A 12,629-nucleotide genomic window follows, 5' to 3' on the forward strand; every position below is an offset into this window, starting at 1 on the left:
TGACGCTCGAACTCGTCGAGTTCCAAACTGGACTCGTCGAGTCAGGCCAACTCGTCGAGTCCACCATGGGACTCGTCGAGTTCTTGACACAGAGACACAAAATTCGAAATTTGCAAACAAGATTCAAACAAACAAGCAACAATTTAATAGAAACCAATCTAGGCTCTGATACCACTGATGGGCTTTAGCCATAAGAACTTTCCTATGTGCGCATGCAAAACCCTAATGCTTGGATCTAGGTTTCTCTAATTAAACATGCTTTGAATCCAAGACTTCTAATGACAAATTAGGTATAAAACAATACAAAATCAGATCTAGAAGTTTACCTTTGAATCTCTTGTTTTGATCTTGTTGTCTTGGAGCTGTAGAGTCACAATTATCACTCCTCTAATGGCTTACAAACACCAATTAGCAAAGAAGATGATTTGAGAGAGAGAGAGGGAAGAAATCGGCCAGTGGTTCCCTACTTTAGATGAGATTCCGATTTCCCTTGGTCATGGGGTCTATTTATACTTGTAGACTCCTTAAGGGTTTCACCTTAAACCCTAGTTGGATAATCTTTCCATAAAGCAATCAAAATCCTTTCCTTAGATAAGCATTGGATGATTTGAGGCTATCCCTAGCCCTAGAATCCGTCCACCTTTCATCCAATAAGGATTTACAGTCTAAAGTGTAACTATCAAACAATTGACAGTTTATACACTCTTATTTAATTAATCTCTTTAAGTCGCCAAATTAATACTAATTAATTTCTGACTTATCTTAATCAAATAACAATATTATTATTCCTTATATTATTCTCATAATATATTAATAATATTTATTATCTCATAGTAAATCATCATGTCAAGTTGCTATGGTGAAGGCAACCCAAAAGGACCATGCACAATCGGGTCAAATACTTGCCTAATATGGTTGCAGCCTTAGACACTATTCCAACACAAACGACCTTCGGATGGACATCCGATCCCACCAGACCACATCTCAACGAAGAAAAGGAAATAGAGCGAACAAGCCTTCCTAAGTCCTTCAACCATTATTTATATGCATCTATACAAGCACAGGCATACATCTAACTACGTTTGAGTGTGTAACAAGTGGAAACATATCGTGAAGTATAAGTGTACAGTGTGAAATAACCGAATCGTGAAGTATAAACGTACAGTGTGGAATAACCGAGTTGTGAAGTATAAACGTACCAAATATAAGTGTATCACAAAGTGGAAGCGTTATCGAGTAGGAGTTTAAACTAAGTAAAAGCGAAGCAACGGTATCTAACAAGTAAAAGTAAATGTATCCGACATGAAAGAGAACTTTGATTTAAAACCTTGGAAAAACCTTTATACTTAGGAAAATCACAACTTGGTATTTGTTGGTAAAATAAGTTTGAAAACCTTTAGAAATTCTTTGGAAACCTTTCATAAACCGGTTTGAAATGAAACTTCGAATAAACAGTATAAGTAAGAGTTTTGAACAAGTGAAAACATTTTAGAAAACCATTTATAGTCATCCTACTCGGTAAAACAGTTTATAGTGTGGTAAATCCTTGTGCATGCGGGTTATCAGTCACATATGATTGATATGATAACTGGCATGTTTAACTTGTATTCCCTCCCCCCCTATAAAATGTATAAAAACATTTAAAAGGTTCATTCAGGGGTATGAACTCACCTGGTGTAAGTGGATCCGACAGGGGTGCCAGTTGGGTGCTCGGTGTCAAGTAAAGACTTGGACACACTTAGTGACCTATTTAATATATGATAACATATGTTCACATACAATTAGTACATCTAATACTAATTAAACAAGTATACGCACTCTAAGTAGCGGAAAACACTTTGGTTAAGTGTTTGGGGTGTCCCGGGTAACATCTAAGGGCTTGAATGGCTTAGGAATGGAGTTTACTCTCCAAGAGTAAACTCTCCATATGGTGTTTACGGCCCTGGGACAACTCTCCATGAGTTTACGGCTGTAAACTCATGGTGAGGGGTTTCTTGGGTGTTTTAAGGCTTTAACTTCTTCATGGAATTTTTCTAGGTCCAAAACTAAATTGCATGAGTGGGTTTAGGGCTTCTAAAGGGACCATATGGGAGTTTACGTCCCATGAACCACCCCTATGGGAGTTTACGGCCGTGAACTCCTACCCTCTTGGTTTCATAGAAGTTTAAGGCCCTTATTTAAATCCTAGTGATTATTCAAGGCTATAGGGGTGTTTGGGGGTTCCAAGAGTGCACTCCTTTGGAGTTTATGGTCCAAATGACCACTCCTTGGGAGTTTACAGCCGTAAGCTCTCGGCTTGGCCGTGAACTCTCATATACCCCCCTTAAACTATGATTTTAAGCCCTTGATTCAACCCTAGAATTTTCTAGTGAAGGTATAAGGCCAATTAGGCGGTTTAAACTCTCATTTGGTGAGGTTTGGGGGTGTTTACGGCCTAAGCACTTGCTTGGGCCGTAAACTCCTTTTTACCCCTCATTTCTTAGTGTTTAATTGTTCCAAACCCGAAATATTAAGTCCCTATTTTATGTCTTAAGCCTAAGGGTGATTTGGGAGTGTTTTTGGGGCATTTTAGCAAGGATTAGAGGTGTTTACGGCCTAAGCATGTGCTTGGGCCGTAAACTCTCTTTTATGCCCTAAAACTGATTGTTTTATGCTTCAAACACTCCTAGGCTAAATCCTTAATTGGTTCCTAGGCTCAAAGGGACAAGATTGGGTCATTTTGGCGTCATTTAAGGGGCTTACGGCCTAAGGAGGCTCTTAGGCCGTAAACTCCATTTCAACAGCTTATAAGGTCGATTTTTGGGGTTAAACCACAATCCATGATGTTTAGAATAAGCTAGGGTAAGGAGACTTACGATTTGGAGGCGTTTGGTTGCGGATTTGAGTCGAAAACGTGATTTATGCGAGAGAGCATAGAGAGAGGGTGATATGGGAGTGGGAAAAGAGTGGAATGAAGTCCACTCCCCCTTATATAGGGGCTCGAGTTGGGGCTCAATGGGAATCTACCCGATAGTGTCGCTAAACGGGGCTTTTGGTCGCACCCGATTTAGTGGTCGCAATAAAATTTAACTTTTTCCCAACTTAATATGGAAATGTAATTTACATGCTTTTACTTATCTTATTACGATGAATAACGACATAAGATATAAATAAATAAAACATTTATTTATTTTACGACCTCAAATTAACGGAACTTTTATAAAATGGAATATTCCGTTAACGGTAACAGGGTAATGTAACGGAATAAACTTTGGGTTGTCATAACACCCTAAGAAGCGAAACCCTAAGAACCAAAGCCGAAGAACCCCTTTCGTACCGAAGCCTCTAAAGACCGAAACTTCCCTACCGAACCGAACCCTAAGGATCGAACCTGCCAAGACCGAAACCTACTAAAAGTACCGAACTCCCACTTTGGTTCGGATCAAGCCTTCGGTTCACAATCGAGCAATTTCGCATCTCGGTCCATTTCCCCTGAAAACTCGCCTTCACTTCCCATCCCTTCTCACCTTGGATGTTGCTCGAACCAAACCCTCCCTCTCGGTTCTAAGGGACCGAACCTCGCTGGTTCGCCTCTTGATCCCGATTTTCGAGTAGTTTCGTATTTTAAGCTCGTTTCTCATGATTTTAACGTGCGATTTTCACCCAAACTCATATTTTGGCATATAAGACCATAAATATTCGTAATTTAATCACATTTTGAGGGAAATTTTTGTCCAAGAATAAAATCTATTGGGTAAGATTTTGAGGTGGAGTGTTGACTTTTCCATAAAGCAAAGACACAAGCTATCTCCCATACCCACTCTATGACCACCCTCAGTCACTATTCACATCAGCCTCATCCACTCATTGTACACTTGTTCTTCCCCCCACAGGTTTTCTTAAACCCATATGCACAAAGAACATATACTACTCACATTCCCTAGATCACAAACACTTCACCAAAAGCAAATACACTTTTCTCTCTCATTTTCTCTCAAAGAATTCGTGATTCTCCAAGGACTTTTGAGCTTTACATACTCTTTTAGTAAGTAAATTCATCCTTTACTTGATTATATTACACCCTTTCACTCAGATCATGGTTTCCTTTCACAAATATGATCATATTTGTTCATAGAATCTTCGAATATTCAAGCATCTCCCAAGTGTTCTTGACTTGGAAACTTCTTCTCTTCATCATCCATCCTAGGAGATCATTCAAGGTAAGTTCATAACCCCACATTTTCATGTTTTCTTCAATTTTTAGGCGGAGAATACAAGTTAAAACACCAAAAACTTAACTAAACTCCAACATCAGCATTTAACAAGAGAGTTTAGTTCCATTCACGGACTGTTTTGACTATCTTAAACTTCATATCTTTCAAAAATGTTTAATATTAAAATAGTGCAGGTTTATAACTTTAAAATGACTACTTGCACATGTTCATACAATTTTTCTATAATTTATGGTGATTTTTACAAAACTGTCTATCACTGTAGCTACGAATTTGGATCAGTCTGTGAATATGGACATTTTCACACAAGTTATAGACATCTAAAAATCATAATAAAAATTATGAATAACTATACATATTTTATAAACTCTCAGAGTTTACGGATTAAGTTTTCAACCTTGTATGATTTTTCTGTGATTTTTCTAAAACAGCGTAGAAAAGATAAAAACTAGTTAACAACTTTCAACTTTCATAACACTTTGTAACATGTTGAGCAAAGTGTATATCTTTTATGAATTCATATTTTGCATATGTTTTAAGTTGTGGTACATTTAAATAACAGAAAACTTCTCATTGATTTGTAAGAGTCCTTTGTCATTACAAACATACAAGATGAAACATAGTAAGAATAGTTGTGTTTGCTAAATTACTACTTACACTGAAAGGGGTTTCAATTACTATTTGATAAACTAAAATTGGTATAGTTCATGGATTTTCCGATCCAAGCATATTACATTAAAAGGGTTTTACTCTCAATACAAATGGGTTTTTCATTTACGAAAATATAAACTATAAAGGGTATTGTTTGCGGATTTCAGATTTCAAACATACAAAACCACAAGGGATTTCAATTCCAACATCGAAAAGGTTTTTACACACATACTACACGTAAACTTGTTATCGTAAATTGTGAGACACATCTTCATTGTACTCTTAGAGTACGGGTTAAAATTTCCTGAAATAGTTGTAACTGGAGTCTCTTGTGGGGAGAGCGTGATAATTGTTTATAGATCTATATTGGGATTGACAATCCTACACATAAACTGCTTGCTACAGTTAGGCAGGCATGCCTGGGGTGACAAATGTGATTTCATTTCCAACGCTTGAAGAACGTCGCAACAGGCTTCTCTGTTATAGTATGGTTATAGCGACTCACATAGGGAAATAACGACACATGTGGTTTACGGGAATTTTCTATTTAAAAAAAGGGGTTTTATCTATTTAAAGTTGCACACCTCGTTTCAAGTACGAACATTCATATACCTGGTCTTGGGATTTAAGACTACATAACATTTTATAAGGAAATTATTGGATTTTCTTGGGTATGCACTACAGTTACAAGCAAGGGTTTTCAAATGCAAGATACAATTCTCGGTTTTATTTCAAATAATAAAACTATTTTACATACTGGTGGTAGTCAGGGTTTTCAAACAGAACATACTATACATACTGGTAGTAATAAGGGTTTTCAAACTCTACATTCAAAAGCTTATGAAGTCACAAACTTAATTGTTGTCACTTTTTTTGAAACTACTTGTATTCTCAGGAAATCGGTGAAACAAGTAATCCGCAACTTTTGAGGATGGGATGCTAAGGCGTCAAACAGTTCATTTTGTCATCATAGTGTAATTGAATTTGAAATATGTAAACTCATACTATTGTGTAACTTTTTCAATTGTATTTATGATGGTTGTATTTACTTTGAGCACTATTATACTCGTTGTTATCATATCACACATGAGTCTGCTACCCCCGGATGTTTTCGCTATTCTTGGTTTGGGGGTGTGACACATAATACTCACCTGAGTAGTAGTCTTCGAGTAGGAGATACTGAGTCAGCATTCTGTTTGAAAACCCTGACTACCACCATAATAATACTCTATAAGTGAGATACACTTACTCTGCCTCCGTGTAATTTATAATTATAGTCATAAGTCATTAATAGGAACCGATAATTAAGATTTATCAACAATTCTAGGTCGTTATTATGATTAACATACTTACGGTAGAGGTGTCTAGAATGGTGACTTTGGCTTGGTTTTTGGATTTCAGAAAGGCTATATGATGAAATGGTCATGCCTTCTAACTACCCAACGTGGTTGATCCTTATTTGATAGAAATATCAGTACTCATTGGGATTAGTGATAGGTCTAACCCACATTTCCAGATTTCTCTAGTATCCAATAAGCGGTAGATTGATGTCAGTATATATCTGTGTATGCTAGGATATAGGAACTAGCACTGTAAAGACCATAGTATAGTTTTCTATGTGCCTGTAGAGCCGAATATGTAATATTTATGTGTGTGAATGTAGATATGCTTAAAAGTTATTGAAAATTAGTTAAGGGATGATGGAAGAACGAAAAGGAGGAACAGATCCTATAAGCCCTCCTGTTAACAAAATGGCACATAGGCCGTAAGTACACATTGACAACTGTTAATTAAATGACGTGTAGGTCATCTATACACATAGACCCCTTTTTAAAAACAAAATTCTGTGTAGGCCATAAGTCTAAAATGTGCATATTATTTGTATGAATGTATGGGTATTGTTGTATATGGTATATTATGGGAACTTACTAAGCCTAGGGCTTAACCACTTGTTACATATATTTTTTAGGCACTTCATTGGTTCGTAAGAAGGGAAAAGCAAGACTGTACATATGTGCATTCACAATCATGTTTCCGCATAACGTAATAAATGCTCTGATATAAATGAATATTTTGAATAAATTAAAATGAAAATTTCGAGTTGAAAATCGGGACATTACAACTTAGTATTAGATCTTTGATTTGAGTGAACTAGATAAACACTCTTGTGATTCCAGACTCAAAGTAAGGATTTGAGTAATTAAAAAATATTTTCATAAAAAGAATAATACATAAAGGAAAGAATGTGATGCATGCCTTCAGCCAAAGCTCAGAAAGGAAAGTAATTCCTAAAATATATATATTTGTTATGTTTGTTGATATATTAATTGTTAGAAATGCATGCTAGTATGTAGGCCGTGAATCTTTTCGGGAATTACCAGTTAAAATTTTCTGATAAATAGATGCCTTATAGCCTAAATATTTTCTTGTTAATTGCTTATTAGAACCTATATTAATATTAAATAGTTATTTGACATATATGTTAGGTTGCATGCTCCAAGAATTAAATAGTTTTAGATTGCTTGATTTTGCGATATTGCGCAGCTCTTGTTTGAGTCCAACCGTTGTATTGTTGAATTTTTCTGACGATCAACTGTTTGATTTTAGCAACATGCAATTGTATTCGTCTGAGAATTACCTAATACTTGTAGAAGCTCTTAATGAGCTAATACTAAGGTGAAGTGGAAAGGAATCCTAAGAGGACAGTCCAATAAGTTCAATATACGTTTGATAGGGCAAATGTTTGTAAGCTAGAAAGTCGGCAGAGATGCAAGAACCTAGTAAAGTCTAGGAAAGAGACTAGTTAGAAGACAAAATTACAAAAATGGTCCCTATGGTTTGCCAAAAGTCATAAAGTCAGTCCCTGTTAATTTTTTTATGAACATGGTCCCTGTAGTTCCGAAAGCTTGCATAAATGACACTTTTTGCTGACGCCGTTACTTTTTATCAATTAATGCCTGGGTATTTTGGTCTTTTGGAATAGCAGCAGCTGAGTTTGTGACTATAGATAAACCATAGGGACCATTTATGTAATTTTTTTTCTATATTTTATGTTTATGGGTTTGTGACTTTTCTACCCCTTTACTTTTTATAAAACTTACATGGTTTTTTTTATAAAACTGTCAGTTTAATTTCAAGTTTGTCTGTGTTTCGACATTTTTTTTGTTTTGTTTTTGTGGTTAACTTGATGTACGTTTCAAACGTATGACTCAGGTCAGATATTATATGTTTTTTATTATTTAAACTTTCATTCATAAACTTAAAAAAAATCTTACTTACTTATTTTTATTTACTTTTTTTTATGCACGTGTCGATATAAATTTGAGGTTTTTTTTTTCTTTTATGTTTCAATTTAATTTCTTTTCTGTACGCTTTGATGCTTATTTTATATATGTTCCTACGTATGGCTTTTTTCACATATAAAAGATAATAGCGTAATTATAAGTATCGAATTTTGTAAGTTGAATTTTGACGATTCTATTGATTAAAATTACGTTTCGACGTAAAAAAACACCATCAAAAAAACACGTACATAAAAATAAGGATGAAACATAAAAAAAAAATACGTCAAAATGTAGACAAACTCGAATAAAAAAAATTACGTTGAAATGTGGACAAACTCAAATCTATATTGATACGTAAAAAAAACGTGAAAAAAAATTCTCTCGAAATGTAGAAAAACTCGAATATAATGCATTTTTTAAGGTAACCAACAAAAATTATTATGTGACCCGAATGATATATAAGAATGTATATAAAATTAAGCACAAAAATATACAAAAAGAAACGTCGAAATGTAGACAAAATCGAATATAATACGTTTTCTAAAATTAACGAACGAAAGTTGGTAAATTGGACCCGTATCATACATATGAAACGCACATAAAGTTAAACAAAAAAAATTACTTTGAAACATAGACAAACAAGAATTTAAACCAAAATGTTTATAAAAATAACCATGTATTTAAAAAAAATACCAAAAAAAGTTCTAAATTAATGTCGAAACGTTGTCCAACTTGAATTATACTGACTAATATATAAAAATAAATATGTAAAAATAGTTTTTGTAGGTTAAGGAATGAAGGGTTCAAATTGAAAGTAACATTTTTCAAAGTTCAAATTGAAGGGTTCAAAGTGATATTTTAAAAAGTAAATGGGTGGAAAAGCCACAAACTCATAAATATAAAAGATATAAAAAAAATTACATAAATGATCCATATGGTTTACCCATAGTCAGAAACTCAGTCGTTGCTACTTGAAAATACCATAATACCCTTACACTAACGGATGAATAGTAACGGCGTCAGCAAAACGGGTCATTCGTGCAAGTTTTGGAAACCATAGGGACCATATTCGTCAAAAAATTGTAGCAAGGACTGACTTTGTGACTCTTGGAAAACCATAGGGACCATTTTTGTAATTTTGTCTAGTTAGAACCTTGAACACTATGTGTGTGAAAGGGCATGTCTATAAGAGAGCGTAGCAACTTAGAAACATCAAAATAATTCACTTGCTGAGAAGAGCGCAGTGACATGGGAATAGTTTGTGGAGAAGTTTAGGGAAGAGTGTATTCTACTTGTAGAGTGGGAGCGCCTAGCTCAAGATTACTTCTCACTTAAGCAAACAATAGAGTCAGTGATTGAGATCACTAAGATGCTCACATATATGGCCCTATTGTTTTCCAAAATATTCGTCCTCAGAATAGGTGCAAATGTATCGGTACCTGAGCTTAATCAAGACCGATATCAAAGAGTTTTATCGACCAATCGATACAAGACCTCGGAAGAGATGCAATACCATGCCAGGAGGAGGGATATTAAGTTGGAAACTCAAGCGAAGGAAAAGATGCAAACTCCAGCTTTGTCCCATCTGCAGTGAAAAGATACAAGCACACAAATTCAAGGTTTGTAGGACAAAAAGTTCCAACATGTGATAAGTGTGGAAAATCACACGATGGGATTTTTCATGTTGTAATTTGCTACAATTGCGGCAAAGAGGGACACTACAACCGAAACTGCAAGTAAGGAGTACACGGAGTGCGTATATGCTTCCATTGTAATCTAATGGGCCACATTAAGGCCAACTGCCCTCTTTTGAACCCAACAGGCACAATACAAGCTCCAGCACATGCAACATTAAGGATAACCAACGAACGAAAAGGCGGAGCTGAGGCCCCAAGGGCCAAACGATGAGCGTTCCAATTAATGGCGAAGGAAATAAGGGAATCACCAGAGTATGTAGTTGGTTGTTCTTGGGATTGATTGAAAGCTCCAGAATGAGTTTAACTAATGTAATAAATGTAAGACGAGAATATTATAATAAATATGGGATGTTTACTTTATACATGATTGCTAGTGTTAAATATAGTCAAACGTATGTGTTAGTGTATTTTAATCAACTTATACTTATCCTATTTTAAGAAGTAACTTGTGAATAATACATGTAGTAGTAGTACGATAGGACTATCGAAGGTTACTGGATATAACAATCATGAGTTTCTTCAAAGTCAAAAAGGAACAACCAATTATATAAGAAAAGCCATCTTAAGCTTTGCTCAGTGACAAGTAGTAGCGGATAATGGATCGAACCCAAGTGGGGGAGAACCTAACCTTATCGAAAAAGTACGAGGAACAGCACGAATCATGACTTCGACATCAAGGTATAGGAGTGGCAACATAATTAAGTGAAGATTGTTAGTTTCATCCGAAGGAACATGACCCAAGAAGAGAGAGGTTTTCATTTAGGTTTAGGGTAAAGAAAGAAGGAAGTCTCATGCTATGATTATCCCTAAGTTATGAGCTTCTTGCTTCTCAAGGAAGGGTTTGGTCTTTCCTCCCAAGCATCAGACATTATTTAGGAAATTACTGAATTCCTGGATTTGGATTGGATAGTCAAGAGAACCGATAGGCCTGTGCTTTGAAGAATGAAGGATTTATCCTCACAGTAGAGGACCAGTAGATAAGAATCGCATTAGGTCGTGTAGATCGTTATAAAAAGCATCAAGTACTCAAGACATATACAATAATTAGTGATTTAATTCAAACCATAGTAAGGATTTAGTAACCTGTTTTAGCAGTTTTGATAAAATTTCAAGTTACTAGGACACCTAAACTAGGCAAATAAGCTACTTCTAATCTAGGATTGTTAGTGTTTTAAGGATACGTCATAGAGAAATGCCATAAGATAAAAAGTTAAAATAGTACACCGTAAGCCTTTTATAAAGGCATATTCATGAATGTAATTCACACTAGGATTTCATAGATATATTTCCATAGTTACTCACATTAAAACAAGTCAACAATGTTCCTTGTCAACAGAACAAATCAACATTTCGTATCATAAGGTGAACATTCATCATAAAATATAAATTTATAGAGTCCCAACCGACAAGTTTGTGGTTTTGGAAGACTTCCAGACGAGCTCAGGAGTACATCAAAGGTAGAAAATGAAGTTCTATGAGACATGTAAAGGCAACAACATCGACTAGATTTTGATAACTTTGCGTCTAGTCGCGCTAGGAACAGGATTCCAGGGATGAAATCTTCGTAGTGGGGGAGAGTTGTAACATCCTATTTTTATTGTTCCGTAGGATTGAATATAAACCACTTTTTATAAAATTTGAAGTAGATATATATTACTCTTTATCCCAAGTAATCAGCATAACAGTGTAGGAAATGATGATACAATTTCCATAGATATACAAAATGCTAAAATCTGACTTTATATGAAGAAGTGTACTTCTTCAAAGTTTCACGATTAAACCGGTGTGACTCTGCATATCGTAAAAAGTATATTTTTGAGAAATTAGTTTTTAGCCTAGGTTATCAAAACGAAAGTCGTAGTAGTCATTAAAGCGAGAGCATGCAAATAGAAAACGTCTAAATCTTAGTTCATTAGAGAAAATTATGAATTTTCTAAGATTCAACATAGTAGTATACAACTCAAAAATCAAATTTGAGATCAGTCACTAAAACAACCTAAATGAGAATTGGAGACCTCGTTAATAGGAACCCAATGATATAAGGAGAGTAGAAAATGGACTCTAGATAAGAAAGTTATGCATCATATACGGGCTTTAATAGTCTAAGCCTATGTGAAAAAATAAATTCAATATTTGCGACAGAAAGAATGTTATAGATCTTGTCGAGAGTTTTCCATGGATATAAAGAACATCAAAAATGGAGCATATACGAAGAAGTTATGCAATTTTGAAAATCAGAAAAACATCACGCGCTCAGGCACGCCGCGCATAAATTGCACACGTGTCAAAAAAACCAGAGGAGCCACGTCACCCCTAGTGTGAGGCGTTCAGGCCTAGAGTGTGTGGTCCACAAGCTTTTTCTTGCCTCTATAAGGCTTGCTCCACATATGCTCCGACCCTCACACCCTACAGCCTCTATATCGGGGTTCTCTCTACACTTTTTGCCCATTTTCCTTCGACTTATATATTGTGTTGAAGCTCTGCCACACCCACGGAAACTCATCTAAGTAGTAGTCTTTGAGTAGGAGATCATGAATCAGTATTCTACTAGCTTAAATCCCCGTTCTCATCAGTAATACTTTTGTAAGTGAGCTACATTTACTCCTCCTCCATGTAGTGTATCATTATAGTTTAATTCGTTAATAGGAACCTATAATTAAGATTTATCTGTAATTCCAAGTCATTATAGTTTTACGTCGTTAATAGGAACCTATAAATGAAAATGAAAATTTTGGGTTGAAAATCGGGACGTCACAACATTCACAATGGATGCAATGACGTGGCAA

This window comes from Lactuca sativa, chromosome 3 (genome assembly GCF_002870075.4).
Source record: "Lactuca sativa cultivar Salinas chromosome 3, Lsat_Salinas_v11, whole genome shotgun sequence".
NCBI classification, from domain to species: domain Eukaryota; kingdom Viridiplantae; phylum Streptophyta; class Magnoliopsida; order Asterales; family Asteraceae; genus Lactuca; species Lactuca sativa.